The sequence below is a fragment of the Pinus tabuliformis genome, chromosome 6 (genome assembly GCF_031772625.1).
Source record: "Pinus tabuliformis cultivar Carrire ecotype Pingquan chromosome 6, CPIR1, whole genome shotgun sequence".
In the NCBI taxonomy this organism is placed as follows: domain Eukaryota; kingdom Viridiplantae; phylum Streptophyta; class Pinopsida; order Pinales; family Pinaceae; genus Pinus; species Pinus tabuliformis.
This window is the reverse complement of record NC_142292.1, coordinates 294,000,135-294,022,368: the sequence shown is the minus strand read 5'-3', so window position 1 is coordinate 294,022,368 and position 22,234 is coordinate 294,000,135. Positions and strand designations below refer to the sequence as shown.

Genomic DNA, 22,234 nt, shown 5'->3' with positions numbered 1-22,234 from the left:
TGTATTTGTTGTGACATTAGTCTACAATAATTAGAAGGTAGTTCCTATTTGACTTCCTCAATATGCTAGATAACAAGTTCTTATTGAAATGCTTTGAAAATTTCCAAAGAAGAATACAAATGAAGAAGATCTGTAGGTTTGACTATAATGATCAATAATTTATTTCTTTGAGTTGTATGAAAATGAGTTTTATATACATGTTTATTTCCAAAGTTTGTAGTTGACTGCCCAATGAGCTTGTGAACTGCAACTGTTGTTATAGGATGTTAAATTTTGATGAAACATTTGTATTTTTTATATTCGCATCTTTTACACATCAGTTGTTAATATAGGGGTCCTATATATTTTTCTATCGTATATGAGAGTTGAATTTAATAGATCTTTTATTATTAAATGATCTTAGATTCTCAGGCTTTAGTTAGCTTTGTACTTGCAAGGGAACTACCCTCGAGATTGTTTTCCTTGGTTGCAGAAGAGGTATTGTTGTTTGAATATATTAGTGCATTCTTTGAGATTGCAATGATGTTTTTTTTCCAAATGTTTGACTATGGCAAGGAAAAGTTTTCATATTTCTATTAAAAAGAAGAACAATAATGTTCTTTTGTTTAGTCAACATACTAAGTGTAGTTTTTTTAGGTTGCAAATAATATACTTAAAATATGTGTATTGCTATTAGGATTCAATAGATTTATAGAAGAATGATGCACAAGATATGGTGGAACACATTACAACACTTGTAAATTTAAACATTTCTAATTATGGTACCTATGATATTTCTCCATTAACAACAAGAGATATGCTTTCAACAATAAATAGAGGTAAATTTAAAGGAGGGCCCCATGGTTGGCACTGGGTTTTAGAACCCATTGAAGGGACAAAGGGGCAAGAAAATGTGATGGGCACTTGCAATGTTCTTTATCCAAATTGTAAGTCCTTGCCTTTTCTTTTGTAAATGTGGTTGCATCTTTTCTCTTGGTCACCAAACCAGCTTTTCTCTTCCTGTCTGCCTGTTGTTTGTTCCCTTCCTGTCACTGTTTTTTTATGTTGCAAGGAGAAACCTTGTATTAACTATATGAAATGTTCATACCCTTGTTAGTTGTTATTATTTGAGTTGCACTAATTTCCTATGAATCAATGTCTACTATATGTTTCCTACTTGCATCAGATAATCAACATGCATAGATCCATTGTAACTATGGATTTTTAAGGACTAGGTGGGACCAAAAAGGATTTAAAATGAAAATATCTTTGTGCTTCAAAGATCTAGAGTTAAGATGGATCTGTGCTAGAATCTATCTCTCTATATATCAGTTTTTAAAAGTAATCCAAAACAACTCGAACTTGGTTAACTTGGATGAGTTGACTGCTAACCATATCAACTTAGCCATATATTTAGTTTGGAGGCCCAGTTGGTGTTGAACCAGTCAAAGCATGGCTCAACCAGTCTGGAAACAAACTGACCCTAGTCAACCAAGTAAAGAGACTTGCCCCACCCCTCCATTTGCATCAGACCTCCCTTAATGAGCATGTGGAGTTTGGGAGCAGTGTTGAAGAGCAGTGATCTGTCCCAACCAGGTATACCCTAAGTTTCATACTTTCAACCCATTACCAATTTGAACTTTAAAGTTTTTAGTACGGAATTTGCATAATTAGAAGTTAAGATAGGGTTTTCAATGTTTCATATTTGAATTTACCGATTGGAATTTTACCATGCCCCCAACAGTCAAAGGCCTTGCATGGATCCATGTTGATCTTTCTGATGAGTATTTTATTACAATAAATGTAATGGTAGGTGGGGGAGACTAGTCGCAAGAATTCTTGGCTAGTATAAGAGGCTAAGTTTCCCCGGGCATCGCCCCATTAGAGGAGTTTGGACAAATTAGATTGGAGCTACAAAATCTACTTGTGAAATTTAATGAAGACAAGGCTAAGAAGAAAGAGATGGATGTAGTATGTTTTTCAGATTTTATTCCTCTACAGGGAATTTAGAGCCCCTTTCATCAATAATTATGTATTTTGTGGTTGACATGTATTGTGCTCAGTGCCATTTTTAAATTTTGTGAGATATTCAAACTCTATATGGTATGTGCATGAGAAAACTTTATATATTTTTTTCTCTAATGGCTTGGAATCTTTAAAAATGATTTTTAATCAATAGCTAAGTATGTTAAGTAATTTTTAGTAGACCAAGTCATTGAAATCAGATAATCTTGAGTCAATTTGAGTCTGTGTGGGAGTCCAAGTTGACCCATGACAGATTCCAAGTCTGAGTTTGAGTTGGAGTCCAAGTTGACACTTCACTGATTCTAAGTTTGAAAACATTGATCTATACACACACATAAATATATTTTTGGTATTTTATTTAAATTTTCTTTTTTACTTTATGAATTTTAATTTTATTTTGTGTTTTAATTTACATGTGTTACCCATGGATGTTATAATCTCATACCCACTGGGCTGTAGAATGCACCTAACTTCTCTCAGTGTTATAATTCATTTCTAGTGAAGCTTCTACAATTGGTGTACATTTCTTATTCCAGTTTTCAGTGTACTGCAATATGTGAGCCATTCCACATTTCCAACACTTTTTCATGTTACAACCTTTTGCAATTTTGATTAATAAGACCAACCTATTTCGCATATTTATTAGAGGAGACCAATATGTTGTAGCTTTGGGCTTATTGGATGAAGGAAAAGTTATTTTGGGTGTGTTGGCCCGCCCAAATTTTCCTTGGACATATGTTAGCATCAGTGCTCACCCTAAAAATGATCCAATTGGTTTACCTTTTTATGCAAGAAAAGGAGCTGGCACTACTATGCAATCATTGGATGGTTCTATACAGCCTAAAAGGGTGTGTAACACATTCATTTTTATCCAAGAATAATATTTTTTTGGGACTGATATTAACACCATAGTTGATATTTTAGCTTTATTTCCATCTCATATTCAAAGTTGATTTAATTTAGTTTTGCATAGGTGTATGTAAGTGCCATAGAAAAGTCTAAAGAAGCATCTTTCTTTGAATCATACAAGGAAACACATTCAATGCATGACTTCACAACTGCAATAGGGAAGGTATTTTTCCATCAAGTTCAACATCTTGTGATATTCCTTTTTGCAGTTGGCAAATGAAACTTTGTTAATGATTTGGGATCTACATTTTCATAGAGGCCATGACGAAGAGGTATCTCTTCCATTAAATTCATCCAATACTTGAATCTTTCCTCCTTTGTTGAGATAGTCCACAACCATAGGTCATCAAAGATGCTAGGACTTCCACCCACTTTTGGATGGGGTAGATAACTCCATTGGCCACATTAATTCAATAACATGTATTCGGGTAGTTTTGAAGCTAGTTTTGTGCACTGAAAGTTCTTTGATTAAGCGACTTGACCACAACCCATCTGAGAGGATTTTGAGTAGTTTTCTTCAATTGTTTTAATATAGAGTTTAGCAGTTTATTTACTGTATAAAATGTGAGATTCCTATGAAAATATCCTTGACAGATCCTATGTGTAAAAGCACCACTAGTTAGAGTAGATAGTTAGGAGGAAACATATGGAGCAATGGCAAGGGGAGATGGAGAAATATATCTTCACTTTCCTAACCTAGGTTATAGTGAAAATATTTGGGATCATGAAGTTGATTGCATTGTAATCCAAGGTGATTCTAGAAATTTTATTCTTTCTAAGATTTTTTTGAATTGTTCTTTTCCATCTACTTATTCCGATGTGGTACATTTAGATTGCAACCATGTTTTTTTCCAAATGTTTGCCTATGGCAAGGAAAAATTTTCATATTTCTATTAAAAAGAAGAAAAATTATGTTATTTTCTTTAGTTAGCATACAAACTATAATTTTTTAAGTTTCAAATAATATACTTAAAATCTATGTATTTCTATTAGGATTCAGGAGATTTACATAAGAATGATGCACAAGATATGGTGGAACGCATTACAATAGTTGTAAATTAAAAAATTTCTAATGATGCTACCTATCATATTTCTCCATTAACAACATGAGATGTGCTTGCAACGATAGATATAGGTAAATATAGAGGAGGGCCCCATGGTTGGCACTAGGTTTTAGACCCCATTGATGGGACAAATGGGTAAGCCATGAGAATGTGATAGGGACCTATAATGTGATTTATCTAGATTGTAAGTCCTAACCTTTTCTTTTGTAAATGTGGTTGCAATTTTTCTCTTGGTCACCAAACCAACTTTTCTCTTTGTGTCTACCTACTGTATGTTCCCTTCCTGTCTCTATTTTTTTATGTTGCACAGAGAAACCTTGTAGTCACTATATGAAATGTTCATACCTTTGTTAGTTGTTATTATTCAAGTTGCACTAATTTCTTATGAATCAATGTCTAATATGTGTTTCCTACTTGCATCAACTAATCAACCTGCATAGATCCATATTAACTATGGATTGTTAAGGACTAGGTGGGGCCAAAACTGATTTAAAATGAAAATCTCTTTGTGCTTCAAAGACCTAGAGTTAAGATGTATTTGTGCTAGAATCTATCACTCTATATATCATTTTTTTAAAACAGAGTTGACTTGGTTAACTTGGATCAGTTGATTTTCGGCCATATCAACTTAGTCATATATTTAGTTTGGAGGCCCAGTTGGTGCCGAACCAATCAAAGCATGGCTTAGCCACTCTGGCAAAAAACTGACCCTAGTCAACCAAGTAAAGAGACCTACCCCACCCCTCCATTTGCATCATACCTCTCTTATTGAGCATGTGGAGTTTTGGAGCAACGTTGAAGAGAAGTGATTTGTCCTAGTCAGGTATACCCTAAGTTTCATACTTTCAACCCATTACCAATTTGAACTTTAAAGTTTTCAGTATGAAATTTGCATAATTATAAGTTAATATAGGGTTTTCAATGTTGCATATTTGAATTTTAATATTGGAATTTTACCATGCCCCCAAGAGTCAAAGACACTGCATGGATCCATGTTGATCTTGTCAATGAGTATTTTATTGCAATAAATGCATTGGGGTGGTGGGGTGGGGGAGACTAGTTGTAAGAATTCTTGGCTAGTATAGGAGGCCAAGTTTCCCCAAGCATAGCCCCATTAGAGGAGACTGAACAAATTATATTGGAACTACAAAATCAACTTGTGAAATTTAAGGAAGACAAGACTAGGAAAATAGAGATGGATGTAGTATGTTTTTCAGATTTTAGAGTATAGAGGGAATTTAGAGCCCCATTCATCAATAATGATGTATTTTTTTGTTGACATGTATTTTGATCAGTGCCATTTTGAAATTTTTTGAGATATTCAAACTTTACATGTTATGTGCATGAAAAACTTTATATATTTTTTCTCTAATGGCTTGGAATCTTTAAAAATGATTTTTAATCAGTGCCTAAGTATTTTAAATATTTTTTAGTAAACCAAGTCAATTAAATCAGATCAGCTTGAGTCAATCTGAGTTTGAGTGGGAGTCCAAGTTGACCCATGACTGGTTGCAAGTCTGAGTTTGAGTTGGATTCCAAGTTGACACTTGACAAATTATGAGTTTGAAAACATTTATTTATACACACGCATAAATATATTTTTGGTATTTTATGTAAATTTTCTTTTTGACATTATGAATTTTAATTTTATTTTTTGTTTTAATTTACATGTGTTACCCATTGATGTTATAATCTCACACACACTGGGTTGTATAATTCACCTAGTTTCTCCTAGTGTTACAATGCATTTCTAGTGAATCTTTTACAATTGGTATACATTTCTTATTCCAGTTTCTAGTGTACTGCAATATGTCAGCCATTGCACATCTCTGACAATTTTTCATGTTATAGTTTTTGTTGTTTTGATTGATACCAACCTATTTTGCATATTTCTTAGAGGATACCAATATGTTGTAGCCTTGGGCTTATTTGATGAAGGAAAGGTTATTTTAGGTGTGTTGTTCTTCCCAAATTTTCTCTAGACATCTATTAGCATCAATTCTCACCCTTCAAATAATCCAATTGGTTTCTTTTTTATCTACAAGAAAAGGAGATGGCACTACTGTGCAATCATTGGATGGTTCTATACAGCCTAAAAGGGTGTGTAACACTTTCATTTTTAGCTAAGAATAATCTTTTTTTGGGACTAATATTAACACCATAGATGATATTTTAGCTTTATTTCCATTTTGATATTCAAAGTTGATTTAATGTACTTTTGCATAGGTGTATGTAAGTGTTATAGAAAAGTCCGTAGAAGCATCTATCTTTGAATCATACGAGGCAACACATTCCAGGCATGACTTAACAACTGCAATAGTGAAGGTATTTTTCCATTAAGTTCAAGATCTTGTGATATTCCTTTTTGCAGTTGGAAAATGACCCTTTGTTAATGAGTTGGGATCTACCTTTTATTAGAGGCCATGACCAAGGGGCATCTCTTCCATTAAATTCATCCAATACTTGCATCTTTCCTCTTCTATTGAGCTAGGCCACAACCATGGGCCATCAATGTTGCTAGGACTTCCACACACATTTGGATGGGTTAGATAAATCCATTCGCCACATTAATTTAGTAACATGTCTTCAAGTAGTTTTGAACCTAGTTTTGTGCACTGAAATTTCTTTGATTTAACCACATGACCACAACTCGCTTGAGAGGATTTTGAGTCGTTTTCTTCAATTTGTTTTAATATAGAGTTTAGTAGTTTATTTACTGGATAAAACGTGAGATTCCTATGAAAATATCCTTCAAAGATCCTGGGTGTGAAAGCACCATCAATTAGAATAGATAGTTAGGAAAAATATGGAACGATGACAAGGGGTGATGGAGAATTATATATTCAATTTCTCAATCCAGGCTATAGTGAAAATATTTGGGATCATGTAGTTGGTTGCATTATAATCTAAGGTGATTCTAGAATTTTTATTCTTTCTAGGCATTTTTTGAATTGGAACGATGACAAGGGGTGATGGATAATTATATCTTCAATTTCTCAATCCAGGCTATAGTGAAAATATTTGGGATCATGTAGTTGGTTGCATTATAATCTAAGGTGATTCTAGAATTTTTATTCTTTCTAGGAATTTTTTGAATTGTTCTTTTTCAACTACTGATTCCGATGTGGTAGTTTCATTGAATGATAATTGTGTTCTATGATTTTATTTATTGCAGCATGATTGGATGAAATTGTTAAAATGATATACATTTCAAGTCAATAAATATGCTATTGTGATGAATGTTTATTTTTATTGTGTAAGGTTAGATGACAAATCTGTTTCATGTAATTATTGATTAATGATGAAATTATTGGGTAGTTCTATCTACCAACTCATAAATTATGTAAGCTTTTTAACAATGTGATAGGAATTGATCTTGACATGTGCTTATTGAGATTGTGTTCCATGTTATTGTTCCTTGGCCAAGCTACAAGCCCCTATCTACTGTGGTAGTATTGGTAAGTTTTTTGAGAGTGTATCGTGTTTCTCAAGGGGACTAAAAGGCCTTGTGCACCATGTAATATTTCCAAGCTTTATCATTACGTTAGTAGGAGATTTACTTCCTCTAGGCCCTAAGGATCATGACATATTGGGGCATGTTACCCACCCACATTTACGGGTAACCATAAGATATTTTTTCTTATGATGAAATTTGCTAGCTAGTTGTCATACATTATTTATTATATGTTGTCTTTTTGTTTCCATATTTTTTCACAAGTTATCTACAACTTGAGTTTTTTAGCATGTAACTTAGTTGGCATGATTGTTCCTAGGCTTTTCTTCAAGGTTGAATACTAATTTCCTAAGGTGTTCTTTTCTATGGTGATATTTTATTTTCTTTGTTTATACAGGTCATTTGGTCACATAGTGATCACTATTACCCAACTGAAGAAACATGTTCGAATTTCTTGCATTTCTAGGGAAAAATGGTGGACATTGCTGATGTTGAAGTATATTTGTATAAATCCTATATAGTCTATTTTAGTTTATATTTCATTGTTCATCACATTGTATCGTATACTCTCCATTGTATCTTCTTTCATTTTCGGAAGAGGAACTTAGTATTGATGGTAAGCGGGAATTGAAGAAAGAGGAGAACAATAGCACTAGAGCGACAAATATATAAAGGAGAGAGAGAAGAGAACCAGACTAGTAATACCCTTAAAGCAAATAACTCACATGAGACACACACATATAGGCTGATGGTCAAGTCTTTAGAGTTGGTGAATTCACCTGTAATGCCTTGGCAATATAATGATAATGTTTTAAAGTGATGAAACAATATTTTATGTGTAAATCTTTGTCCAACCAATATTAAGTTGTAAACTCATATTATAATACTTGACATTTCATATAATATAGTTTGTGGTTGAAATTATTTATAGTTGTACTTGCAGATATCATTTAGTATTGTAATTAACATATATAACTTTGTGTTTTCATATTTGATGAACATGCACATTGTATGACATTTTTGTTTTTTAATTAATTTAGGTTGATTAATAATGAACACATAAAATCAATCTAAAACTATTAAAATAGTAGTTCATATTGATTAATGATGAATACAAATAAAATGAAAGTATGACCAAATTAGTCGTTTATAATAATTATTAATGAAAGTAAATGGAATGGATATAAACTACTAAATCAGTCATGTATATAATGAATATGAAGCAACCAAGAAAAGGTAAATGACTGATGTGAATGATAAATTTGTGATTACAAATGAAGATTAAATTTTGCATATATATGACTATTAGTGGCTAATTTACAGTGTCTTATAACACGACTGAAATTTAGTCATATTTCTTTGGTCATTAATTGGTTTCAAAGAATGACTAAAATTTGTATATATATATTACTATTAGTAGCTAATTTATAGTATCTTATAACATGACTAACATTTTGGTCATGTTTCCTTCATCATTAATTGATTTTCTTGGGTGATCATGTAATAGTATATTTTGTTGTGTATTTGGTCATTAATTTTGACAATTAATGACTAAATTAATGACCAAATTTATGACTAAATATACTACTAAATGATAAAATTGAGACACCGAATTAATGACTAAGCTAAATATGACTAAAAGTTTCTCGCGTTATTAGATACTATAAATTAGCCGCTATTGGTCACCGATTGAAAAATGGTCATTTATATGCAAATTTTAGTCATTTTTTTAGTAACTAATTAGCCATTTTTTACTAGTGAATGTAGCCCTAATCTTTGCATGTCTGAGAGTTCTTGTTGTAGTTATAGGGCTCCCTCTAAGTTCACTTGAGGTGCTTCTCTCTTCACTTGGACAAGAGGCCTAGTAATGCTAGTTTGAAGCCCAAACAATGATGGATGAGAAACCTTAATGTTGCTATTGTAGTGACCATAGTAAGCCCTTTTATTTCTCACACGTGTGGCTATAACTTACCCTAAAATAGTCCTTAATACTTCGGTTATCTTTCCTCCTTCTTCGCTTCTCTAGAGGCTCCCTTAAATTTGACTTTTCCACCCTTTACTTGGCTAAACTTGCTCGCTTATTTCATAGATTATCTTCTCTATATTTGGAGGAGTGGACAACCTCTATATATAGAGGATTTTCCCTCCTTTAGGCTGAATTGTAGGTTGTCTTGCTGCATTGAGGCCAAATTGACTTTTGTTGCTGCAATAGGTGCTTTTAATGGTGCAATTGCTTCTTTTGATGGAGTCTTTACTAGGAGGACACTTGACTTTGCTTGGAAGTATTCTCTTGAATTTAATACATATCCATACATGGTGTAACATGCCCTTAAGACCTTCAACATTTTCTTTTGACTATTTGACTCACCTATAACACTTAACATGTGTGTTGTAGCAACTACAACCACCCTCCAAAATTTAGCCTTAGGTTCGTTTTGGAGCCTCCCTACTAACCATTCACAGCACATTGTCTTGCTTCATCAAGAACACTAGATTCAATGTTTTTCTTGCACAAAGGCAGCCTATCGATCACAACTTGATGCATTCCCCTCATAGGTTGTACATATGGACTTGGTCCAGCTGCAGGCTGAGCAGCGCCCCCAAGAAATTACACAATCATGTCTGGTAACCTACTAGGCTCCAGAATTACGCAATTCTACTAGTCAACACTCACAGTGAAAATTGCGCAATTTTCCCCAGCAGGGCTGCTTAGCCCAAAATTTGCACAAATCTAGGCAGCAGTCAGCTTCTCTATCCAAAAATTACGCAAATCTCCTGGGCCGCTAGCCCAACTCCCAGCCAGAAATGTGCATTTCCTTCAAGCAATTAAGTAGCTTCATGCATGAGGAGTTGGGTTGACCAGTTCCACCCGGGACCAAGGAAACTTTACTTGCATGCATGGCTTTATTTTTCTTGAAATAGAAAAATCCAACATGAAAAATACATCCCATGATTCAAGGAGCTATTTTTAGCAGCCGGAGGTTACATGGAAAGTTATTTTAGAAACTTTTCTCCAAGTGTCGCTTTTTCCTAGATTTGTAGCATGCGCATCATGAGCTCAAAATTTAATTATTCGACACATTAGAGCTCATTCTTTCACATCAATACTTGATCTCTAACATCCCACAGCACACCTATGACTCTTCGACACATCTAGCTTAGCTATTCATGCGTAAGTGGCCTCAACTTGTATTTTTCAACATTTCTTCTCCTTTCTATGTTTTCACTTGTGTGAGTGTTGTTTGCTTGATTTCTTTGATTTCTTGTTGTCTTTTACATGTATACTAGCTTTTCCTAGCACTGTTTCATCTTTCCTTTCTATCTCACTATTGTCGAATGCATGAAATTATTTTACACGAACAGTCACTGATTCAGCGACTAGCTTCACACACATGCATGTTGATTTGTTTACTAAATCTTTCATTCATGTTTGGATGCACTGTCAATCACTTCTTATTTCACTTAGTGTCATGATGAATTCACTTTCATATTTTCTTTGAGTTGCCCGTCGACGAGTCTGGCCAACCTTGGCCCAAACTCTGCCTTTCACCGAGAAAACATTGTGCAATCTAGGGAAGGAAGGCTTTGTATTCCTCTCCATAAATGTGCATTTCTTCCCAAGCACTATCCTCCAGTATTATTTTGCGCATTTCTGAGGGATAGTGACTACTAGCCTAGAAAATTGCGCAATGCAGTCCCTAAGCCTGCAGCCACTCCCAGCTAGAATTGAGCATTGCTCAATCCCAATAGCCAACAACCATTATCGATTGCATATTGAGAAAATCCTGCAGCCAGTCTTGCCTCCCAGACAGCCCAGGTTGCCTTTTCTGTAGTTTTGGCAGCCAGTCACCGAGCCTCCCAAAATAAATTATGCAATCTTGCCTATCAGTTCCCCAAGTATGTCCTATGTCATTCCCCGAATTTGCTATAGTTTTTACTAACAGATGTCTTGCCATGCATGTTGATTGTCTCTAGATATTTTATGTGTTCATATGCCTCTTAGTAGTACATCATCAATGGATTCCAAGAGAGCGGGATGACAGGACACTGACGGAAAGGTAGCTAGAGCAACAGTTGAGCAAGTGTCCTGTAGTCTACCAATATATGAAGATACCAAACTATTTCTAGACAAGGACATCAAACTCAAGTGGTAAGAAGTCAGTGAAGCATTTGCAGGAACTTTTGAAGAATACCTCGAATACCATCATGTGTATGTGAACATTCACAAGTCCAACTTGTACCGGATTGCATGCAGATACCCTGCATTTCCATGCGTGTACATGATACACTGGATCGTCTCTCACACTGATCCCAAGATGATGATCTTGAGCAGTGTTAGTGGGATGAAGCTTGCAAACTTCTGGGCACGAGACTATGATGAGATGTATCAGATGTCAGAGCCTGTTACTATCATGAAGACTCCCTCCACCTTACCCAACAGCAGTGCTAACTCTAGAGACATTCGGAATAACTAGGTAAAGGAGCCAGCTCGATTCAGGTTGACACCCAACCAAATCTATAAGATGAAGATACTGCGAAAGGCATATCAATACTTGGTCATATTTTCATGTTGACTATATGGCCAAGAAAGCATGGAAACCTTCCCACAGAGTTGGGTGATTGTGTTGGACTAACTGGCTAGAGAGGGAAAACCATGTAACTAGTCTGGAATGCTAGGTCATCAGCTAAAGGAACAAGTAACAAAGGCTCATCAGTAACCTGGAGGTAGGCATGCAGATATTTACATGTCCGCCTACATCTTAGATGTAATCTATGCCCGACAGGAGTTCCTAGGCTTGGAGTGGGCATGGTCACTGACAGAGACTGCTATGAACAAATATTTCAGGTTGTTGTCCAAATGTAGCTTCAGAGGAGTAATCACATGGTTGTCCAATCATTTTGCCACCCCAGTCTACAAGATGATATTTGAACAGGATCCACCCTGCATATAAAAGGAAACAATGGAGGCACTGTTAGACATTTCTGATTAGTATGCCTCACCTTCTGTCACCTTCATCAAATTTTTAGTGCAGAGAAGCATCTACATGTTCTACCAAAGTTTGCCTTGGACATACTTGTCATGCGAAAAGTAGCTTATCACATCTCGGCAGGATTGACAACTAGATTGCACCGGAAGAAGAGGCACCTTGGCCCTCTCTTCTATTGAGGATTGGATTATATGAGATCCGGAATATCAAGCAAGTGGATGTCGAAGCAAAACAAATGAAGAAGTATCCATTCAACCTTTGAAGTTACAATCCGCATGACTTGCATTGTATTGTGAAGGATCACTACAGGAGAGTTTAGTTCAACTGGATCCACGAGGCATTTCATTTGTCCAAGGAGGACCCATGGAGATATTGCTACAGTTTCTCCAGACCCAATGAACAGGTCAGCTTTATTGTGGAGAGGTTAGCGAAGAAACATGAAGCACACATCTTAGAGAGAACCAACACTAGCAGCACTAGTAACATCAGAGTCAAGCATACTAGTGCGCGACAAGGGTAAGATGAATATTGTCGATAGCATGGAGGAGCAGCAAAGTTGCAAGTTCCAAGCAGGTCCATTAGTAGAGAAAGTAACTATGGCTATAGAGGAAAAGAGGCATCAATGCAACATGGGAATCGCGTAGAGGTAGAGGGATAGGAAAATAATGGAAGAAGCAGAGAAGGAGTTGCATGAGCTGAGGGAGAAACTTTGAAAGGAACAAGAGCTACCAAAATAGGAGAGGGAAGCGCAATAGCAGGAAATACAGCAGGGGGCGCAACATGTCCAAATATATGAAACAACGCCTATACAAGTAGTTGACTCATTAGAACAACTAGCATCAGGCAAACAGGGTGAACCATCGCAGGAGAAATACTTCACTCATGAGATAGAACAAGCACTTCAGTCCGAAGGAGAGATGCACAACATCTCATTCGACGAATATCAACATAGAGTTGTGTAGTCTCGCAGAGTGTCAACTTTGGAGGATCATACATGTCATGCGTAAGTTAAGGAACGAGTGATCGTGACTGATGCGCACAAACATCCAGCATCCTTGGCTGATGCAACCAGAGTGTATGTTGAAGCCACTATCTCAAGTGCTCACTTTCTGATAGCTGAGAATGAGTGAATGGTGAAGGAAATACAGATGACCAAGCAAGGAGGAGACATGGTGACAGTGTTTGCCCGAGCTGAATTGAAGAAAGCAATACTAGATGAAGTATTGTCCCTTGACACAGTGATGTGAGCATTGTACTCCAAGTTTTGTACCGTGCATAAGGCAGTCGTCCATCTCAACTTATGGAAACAATGATGTGTTAGAAGAGCACGTATCTTAAAGAACTTGCATGTTGTTGTTGATGACATGCAAACATGGTTGATGAAATACAAGGGAGCCCCGCTTCACTTGCCTAAGACGATGAGGGCCAATGCGGTCGAGCTGAAAGAACGTCTGGGACTAGGAAGAGCTCCTGTAGCTCATTGATAGCATAAGTGCTTCCCATGCACTAGTATTCAAGAGTATGGATGTTGTGGTGTGCACACATGTGATCCCATCTATTAAGAATCTCACCCAGGCGAAGATAAAGAAATAGGTCTGACTAGAGCGTGACTCATAATTTGACCAGTTGATGTGCATTGACACCAGCCCAGACTTGCCCATTAGTGCAGACATCATGCACAAGTATGTTGTTGGTCCGGTTGCATTGAAGACAATGATGCGCATGCTTTCAGATGAGTTAGACAGAGGAGCCCAAGTAGTGTACCAGGATGCTATGGAGGAAAGAGTCAGGTTTCAAACAAATGTCACTGCGGAGCACACAGACTCCTACACCAAACGATTTGAGGTCTAATTGGTACTTCTTACCAGGGATATCCCCTGACATGTTGGCAGGTCTAGCACCATCAACAATGTGCTAGACTCATTGCAATGAGAAAGAAGCTTATTGACATATATTATAAAAATAATATTTCTTTTCTTGAATAAATAAAAATATCAAAAGTACATTTATGAAGACCGAACCTAGTTACATTTCATTCAACACTCCCTTTTAACTACGGAGGTATTCATACAACATTACAAGGTGTTTGGATATTATCATTCTTGAAGAATTTACATAAGAGAAACCAGATTTTCAATCCATCTGTTATAGCATCATATCCATCAGCATTGTCATAGTGCAATGCCTTGACTAACAATTCCATCTCTTCATGAAATCATGAGATAAAATGTTGGTGATACCAATAACTTATAGAAACCTTCATCATTGTCTCTCAAGGTACATACCCACCCGAGTGTTCTCTGAGTATGACCTTCTAGGACTATTCTTGTCTTGGCTTCCCAGCCCTCAAAGAATATCGGTCTTCTTGCCTACTCTTGTCTTGGATACCCTATAGATCTTTAAAGAGTATTGTATGCCAGATGATTACCCAATCCTCCCATTATTTCTTCCCAAGTGAAGGCAAAAATTTTGTGTCTATCTTGTGTCTACATTTCCATTCATGGCACTTATGGTTGTTAGTCCTGGTCTAGTGCATGACCCATGAAATGGAAAAACACAATTATCACTCTTTTGTCATCAGGGGTGATCCAAAACTCCCTTTTTATTAGGGCAGTGTCAAATCTCCCTCTTAACTAGGGACTCTTTCATTCATCGACAACTTCTTTTTCATGGGTTCTTCAGCTGCTTGATCTCCTTCCTATCTTTGATGTCATGAAGTATTTGTTTGAACATCTCCTAGGTAGGGCAGTGACATGATCCATTGATCACTATCATTCTTGGTTTTTCATGGAAAGTCGCTTTCTTTTCATACATCAGGTTTTCTTGTCATCTTGTCCATGCTTAGGAATATTGTTCTCGTGGATGCTTTGTTGTACTTGTTTGTTTACATGATTTGACCTAGTAGCCCATCATGACTTCATTCAGATATTGCTTGAACAATGCCTTTTATTTTGTTGGATGGCTTCTTCATTACGAGATCTTTGTAGAGTAGAATCAGTTATCTGCATATTTCATATCTTCAAGGCCTTCATAGATTTCAAGGGTCCTTCCTTCCTTTTTCAGAGTTGTCTTGCCTTCTTTTAGGAGATATCTTCAAAGTATCTTGTCAGATAGTGATTCTCGGTGATCATGGTGTTCTTCACATGCTTGATCTCATTCTTCATTCACTTCTTCTTAGATAGATAGGCCAACCATATTATGCTTCCTATGAGAGAATTTATTTATTTCTTGCTTCCTAGACTAGTCAACATTTCTTCTTGCTTCGTAGTCAGCAATTATATACTCCTTATGTGAGCATATTCTTTTTTTGACCTTCATTGTATCGTAGTACATGCCTTCAAGCATGTTCTTGGTGAAAGAGATTCATTCATACTTTATCATGTTATATAAATATTCCCATGACTCAATAATATACAAATGATAACATGAATAAACTTTGATGCATACATACCTCATCTTGATTCTCCTTTTATCATCTTAGCTTCATTTGGCTGTCCTTGGTGTGGCCCTCCTTGCTTCATCTTAGTTTGCCTGCATATCATCATTTTCTTGAATCCTATGAATGGGATTCCCCATGAGACATGTGCTTTGGTTCATGAACCTTCTTTTGAAGATTCCATTATAGGATCTTAAATACCCTTCCCTTGCAAATGTTTCATTTCTTTTGATGATGGAGGTCTTCTAAGATTCTTAATCATGATCAATATTCTTTTATCATGTATGAGGTCCTATACTAGGTATGCTCCTTCTATATGAATATCTTGAGCTATATCTACCATGCTTCTATATTCTAGAAGATCTTTCTAGCCATGCATTTTTATTCTCATTATAAATGCTACATCTTCATGAGTATCTAGAAATCTATGTAATTCATGCCTCTAGATTTTAGAAGGTGTTTCTAACCATGCAATTTTATTTTCTTCCTACATGCTCCTATCCTACTCAAAACTTTGAAATAAGACTTGAAGTAAAGAGTTTGACCTTGTCATAGTAGAGATCTCGAGGATTTTCCTTCTTTTGCTTCTTTTCTTCTTCTTTCATCTCTTGAGTGAGGTGAGCTTCTTCCCTCTTTCTTTTGTTGTTGTTGCCCTTCTTAAGCTTAAGACAATTCCTTTTTTAGTGTCCATATTCTTGACATCCATAACATTTGATTTTGGACATGTATTTGTTGTTTGTTCTTCGTGGACCAAATTTTTCAAATTTTCCCTTTATCTCGGCCATGGTAGCAAATGCTTGCTCCTTTGATCCCACATCTTCCTTTGTTTTAAGTCTCATTTCCTCTATCTTGCATAGAGACCACATTTCACTGAGTGTGGTTGCTTCCTTCTTGGAATATATGCTTGATGTGAAGTTTCCCCAATCCTTAGGTAGAGCATTGAGTACTATAGTTGTCATCTCTCTGTCAAACATGACTTCCCCAAGCTCTTGAAGTTGATCTCTCATTTAAGAGATTTTCATGAAGTAGGGAGCTATTCCTTCCTTTGTTATCTTCATCTTGTACAATTCATTCCTTAGAGATATTACTTCTCTGGTTGTGGATACCAAGAAAAACTCTACTAGCTTATCATAAAAAATTTTTTGATGTTTCAAATTTGGAGACATAAGGAATGAGAGAGTCTTTGATTGATTCTATTAGAATTCTTTGTGCTCTTGTATCATCCTTATGTACTTAGCTAAGGCTTGAGTTTGTTCCTTAGCAGGTGTTAGTGTCTCTTAGTCCTGCGAGTCATCAGTGATCAAATATGATCTTACAAGTTTTGTGTTAGCATCTCAAGACAAACGTTTATCATTTCATTAGGTTTTCAAAATAAAATTTGGTCACTGGCTAGTGTGTCTAAGTCTATTGGTCCTCCTTTCAAAATTTTCATGTTTTGGTCACTTCCATCACTCAATTGGATTTGCCATCACTGAAAGGTAATCATCATCATATCAATCATACCAACATTGTGCTCATTCAACTCAGTGTCACCATTAGGTTAATACGGCCAAAGTCATCAAAATTTGTCATTTCATTCATAAATCCGGAAATTGAAGAAGTAATAATAGGAAATTTGTTCAAAAGGTTTTCATTTCAAAGTGTAATTTATTTCAAATGTCGTGTAATAAGTTCTAATGCTCTAAATTTGCATTCAAATGTTTCAAAGATACAAATTTTTAAAAGCAAAAGTGAAAGATACATGGTGGGCCACCCTACCACTATGAATAAATTGACTTCCACAACCTATAAAATACCACACCAATTCATTTCTCTCACTCATTTCATTAGAAAATATCTCTCACTCACCAGCAAGCCACTTCCACAATGTTTCAGAGGCAAAGGATACTCCAAAATTTCAGTTCAGGCAGCCAAGTTGTGCTTTCCATCAGCTACACTGTGCTTTCAGGCAGAAACCCTGCATTTTCTCTCCAAGGCCAAAAAACTTGTTTTCAAGGGTTTTCAAGAGTAATTGAAGTATTCATCAGTATTATACAAGTAAATTCAGGTCTCTTCACATCTTTATCAATTTGATTTCCTTGTTTGTATGACCCCACGTTGCATTTTTGGCAGTTTCCTAACTAGGATTGTGTAAAAACTTCCTAGACTAATTCCTACACCCAATTTATCCCTTTCCAGTTCCCAAAGTTCACTAACATCCATACCTACTTCCCTCACTTTTCATACCCTCATTTCCCTTCCCTAAACCCTTTATCTTATCCCCTCATCCACTTCCCCTCTTTTTCCCACTAAGGTTTTCCCTTGCACACTATCAACATGGAGGAAGAAAAGAAATCCTATAATAAGGGAGGTAAAATTTCAAGGTATGAACCACTCAACACTCATGAACTGATGTCCTCCCCACTGTCCAAGCAGTGCTTTCAAAATTTATGTGTTTAAGGTTTTGTGCACAAGTTCAACAAGTTAAGTACCATGCCAAGTTAACCAGCTTGTTTGCCACTAATCTTAGGAGAGATAAGGTCGCTATTGTAGGGGTCAATTTATCCATTTCAACTAAATCCATAGGGATAGAAAACATTGGAGAAAATTTGTTTAAGATCTTGGACTTGGATGTGAAAAACTACCAACCTTTCATCAAAGGTCGCTATAAGAGCAACATTAAGAAGGTTTTTCCTTTTGGATAGATCCTTGAAAAATTTTCTCCATTGATGAAGATCATTATAAAGTATTCTACATTTGAGGGTAATTTTTGAGATTGTACAAGTATCATGTCAAGTTGCTCATTCATTTCATAGGGGTAAAACCGCTTAACCTACCCTACTACCTCTACAAGAGCTTGGCTAAAATGGCAAAGAAGGTGGAACATAAACAAAGTGATCATCAAACCAGCCTTTCTCACCATTCCCTCATCAAAATCATTGTATTGCATCAAATTGCAAAAAATAATATCACTTGGGAGACATTCATTCAATCAAATGTATTTTTTCCTTCTGCTAGTCAATCTACAAGCCAAAGTACCACCATCATCATCATCCAAGCATATGGATATTGACTCATCTAGCAGAATTGTAGTCAAGAGGACACCTAGGCCTGAGGTGACTCAACCATATCAGAGAGGAAGGAGGCTTGTGTTTACTCCACACATTATGGAAGGGGCCAAGCTTACATCAGCACAATGGGGATCACCATCAAAACTTGAGGTACCTTTGCAAGGTGAGGAGCCATTCCATCTTGACACTAATATGGTAGAATTGAGGGTTAATGAGGAGCATAAGATAGTAGAGAAGGTCATCATGGAGAAATATGTTGAGATAAAAGATCTTAAGGACAGTTTTTCTAACAACAACTTCATAATTTCATTCCTAGAGCAGGAGAATAAGCAATTGAAGGTAAATCAACTACTCTTGAGTAAGCATAAGGTTGATGGTAGCAAATAATATGTAAAGGGAAAATCAGTAGTTGACACAGATGATTTAGATGAGCATCAAGAACAGGTGACAAGGAAGATGCCAAGGACTAGAGGTCTCAAAAGGGCACCCAAGCAACAAAGAGAGCAAATTTCTTCAGTTGACCTAATTGTAGAAGAAATAAATGAGAATAGGAAGTTTTGGCTCGAAAAAGTGAATTGTAATTTAAAGAAGATTCTTAAGAGGGAAAATAGAGACAAAAAGTTACAAAGACACATGGTTGCTCAGTACTACACATGAGTCGAGTCTCCAATGTCAAAATCAAGCAATTGAAGGAAAAACTCAAGGAAACCCTAATCAAGAAAAAAGAGAGCGTTAAGTTGGATTTTCTTGCTGATACTTCCCTCATAGCATAGAATACCTTCTTAGGTATTCATGGAGAAGCTCTGGACCAATTTTGAAAAAATTGGAGAAATTTTGGTTTTTATGAATTTTTGGAATTTTTTGAGACAGTCACTAGGTCAAAAACGCATCGTGCCCCATGTTGTGCTTTTGATGGGGATCTACAAATTACATTTGGTTTACATATTTAGATTGCTAATCACTTGTACATAACTTCTAGCCTTTGGGAACATACCTTCAACAAGTTTTGGTATGTGGAAAAGGCTTAAAAATACTCAAAAAACACCTCTCCGCCCTCGTTTTGAAGAGCTCGCTGCACCTTTGAGAGTAGCTCTTGGAGAATGAAGTTTTGAAGGGCTAGTAGAAACCTTTTTTGGCTCTTGAATATTCCATCATGTAGCAAACATCCACATCTTTCGAATGAGCCATCAAGATCCTGATTTGGACCTCGATAAGGCCCCCATAAATCAATTCTCCCAATTTCACCGTGCTTTCTCCTGGAACGCTACGCTTTGACTGAATTCGATGCCCTTTTGCTTCTAACTACTTTTTCTTAGTTTGATCAGCCAGATTCAATTTCTTATGGTGTAATTACTTTTCCTTAATGTAATAATGATGTAATGAAAGGTAAATGAGATGGCTAGATTTATTTTCATGTAACTTTAGGCCTTGTTTATGAGGGAAGTTTAGTCAAACCTTAAATGGAGGACTTGTTTTAACCTCCCTAGAAATTAGGGTTTTGTTTGAACGCCTCATATAATCAATTCCTAAATTGAGGGATTCAACCCTAAGAGAGGGGAAAATGGTTTTGGTATATATGTATCTAGTTTTCAGTCATAGAACATGTTGAACATCAGTGAGTTGAACACTTGGAGCTTGTACTTCATCACTTTTGTAGAAATTCAAATGACAGTTGCGGCTATTATTCAAGAATTATTGTGTTGTGAGTTTGTGATAATGTTTTCTCTTTTTTTATAGTCTTATATGAATGATAATTTCATCCTCTTTCCATTCTTATGCTTTTTCAATCATTTTCCTTAAAGGTTATAAACATAATTCTTACTTTTAAGCTCTGTTTTGTTAGGAACTTCATGCTTATGTCACTTGTCTTCTAATAAATGAATTCATGCTTGCGATGGTCATTTTGATCTCTGATTTTCTACCCTACACTACGTCGACAAAACCCTAAAGTATCACAAAAGCATAACTACCCTTCTCCTTTATATCTCTTACAGCTGAAACCTTTGATCCTTTGACCTAGTTCCCCGAGTTTTGCTCCTAGTCCAACAAAACCCTAGAGATGAACATATCTAGCCTAATATCTTTTCCATGCCAGTCATTATTGGATTTGAATTCATAGAGAGATCCCTCTCTAGTTTAGCAAGTCTTGTTGTTCAACCCGAAGGGCTTTGAGGTTACCTCCTTTGCTCTTCCTTATCAGCCTTGGGATATTGTGGAGGATAAAATTTTTGCACCGTTGTCGGGGAGACTACTGATATATTATTCATGGGATTAGTTGTACAAGTGCTTTTAAGACTGGTCCTGTGGGTGACAGGTTCTAGTACTCAAAGAAGGATGACCTTAATCACATCAAGTTAAGGTGTTAAATTTTGGCTCCTAAAAGACACACGAGGTCAAACCCTGACCCAAATCCACCTCCTGTTGTTGATGATCCAGAGAAACTTCTAAGGATACTCAAATCTCCTCATCCTAAAAGTGGAGCTCATAAATTGGTAAGGACTACTTCTGATCTGGATTTAAATAGGAACGCAACAAATTACAGAGATAACCATAAACAAAGATATGCAACGGAAATAATGCTTCATTTCAATAATGTAAAATACTGAAATATGCTTACAAACAGTAATGGAAATAAACTAGCTAGGGCGATGGTAGCTTATCTCTGAGAAGAGATGTGGTGGCTACATGCCTTTGAACTGTTCTGAACTGTGTTACAATGAGGTTCGAAGGCCTATTTATATTGAGAAACAACAGAAAACCCTTCACATCCCAAAACCTAACCCTAGAAGATCAAACGACAAATTGTGGGCCCCGTTTTGGGGTGAGTTGGACAGCCAAGTTCCCGGGGTCGCGAATTGGTCATATTATCTCCGTTTGACGTGCATGATAGCCCGTTGGAAAGATCTCCCCGAGGACTACGAAGGAAAAGATGAATTTTTGATAGAAAGCTCGCTAGCGGTAGATTTCCCAAAAAATGTCGTTTAGGGCCTCAAAACGGCTCCGGAAGTTTAGGACCCGAAAAACTGCTAAAAATAGTAAAGTGTGCTATAATTAAGGAAACTAAAAAACTGAAAGAAACAGTTGTGGGGATCCAAATGGGATAGGTGGGTGGCCACCAACATCCAACTTGATCAACTTCTTTTCCTGATCAATTGTTTACTGTTGAAGATCTTTCCTTTGATATCCAATTTTAGTTATCTCTTTTATGATCAAAATCTAAATCTTTTTTTTCAGAGGTAGTATTTGACTCCATTAAGTTTGATTCTTGCTTACCTACTTCTAAATATCTGTTTTCTAAACATTCTTCTAAATCTTTGTTTTCAAAAACT

At 36.2% G+C, this 22,234-nt stretch overlaps 1 pseudogene; it reads left to right on the top strand.

The window, feature by feature from the left end:
* The first annotated feature begins 393 nt into the window (after positions 1–393).
* On the top strand, positions 394–6,887 carry LOC149258489 (putative 3'(2'),5'-bisphosphate nucleotidase, mitochondrial; annotated as a pseudogene).
* The last annotated feature ends 15,347 nt before the right edge of the window (positions 6,888–22,234 follow it).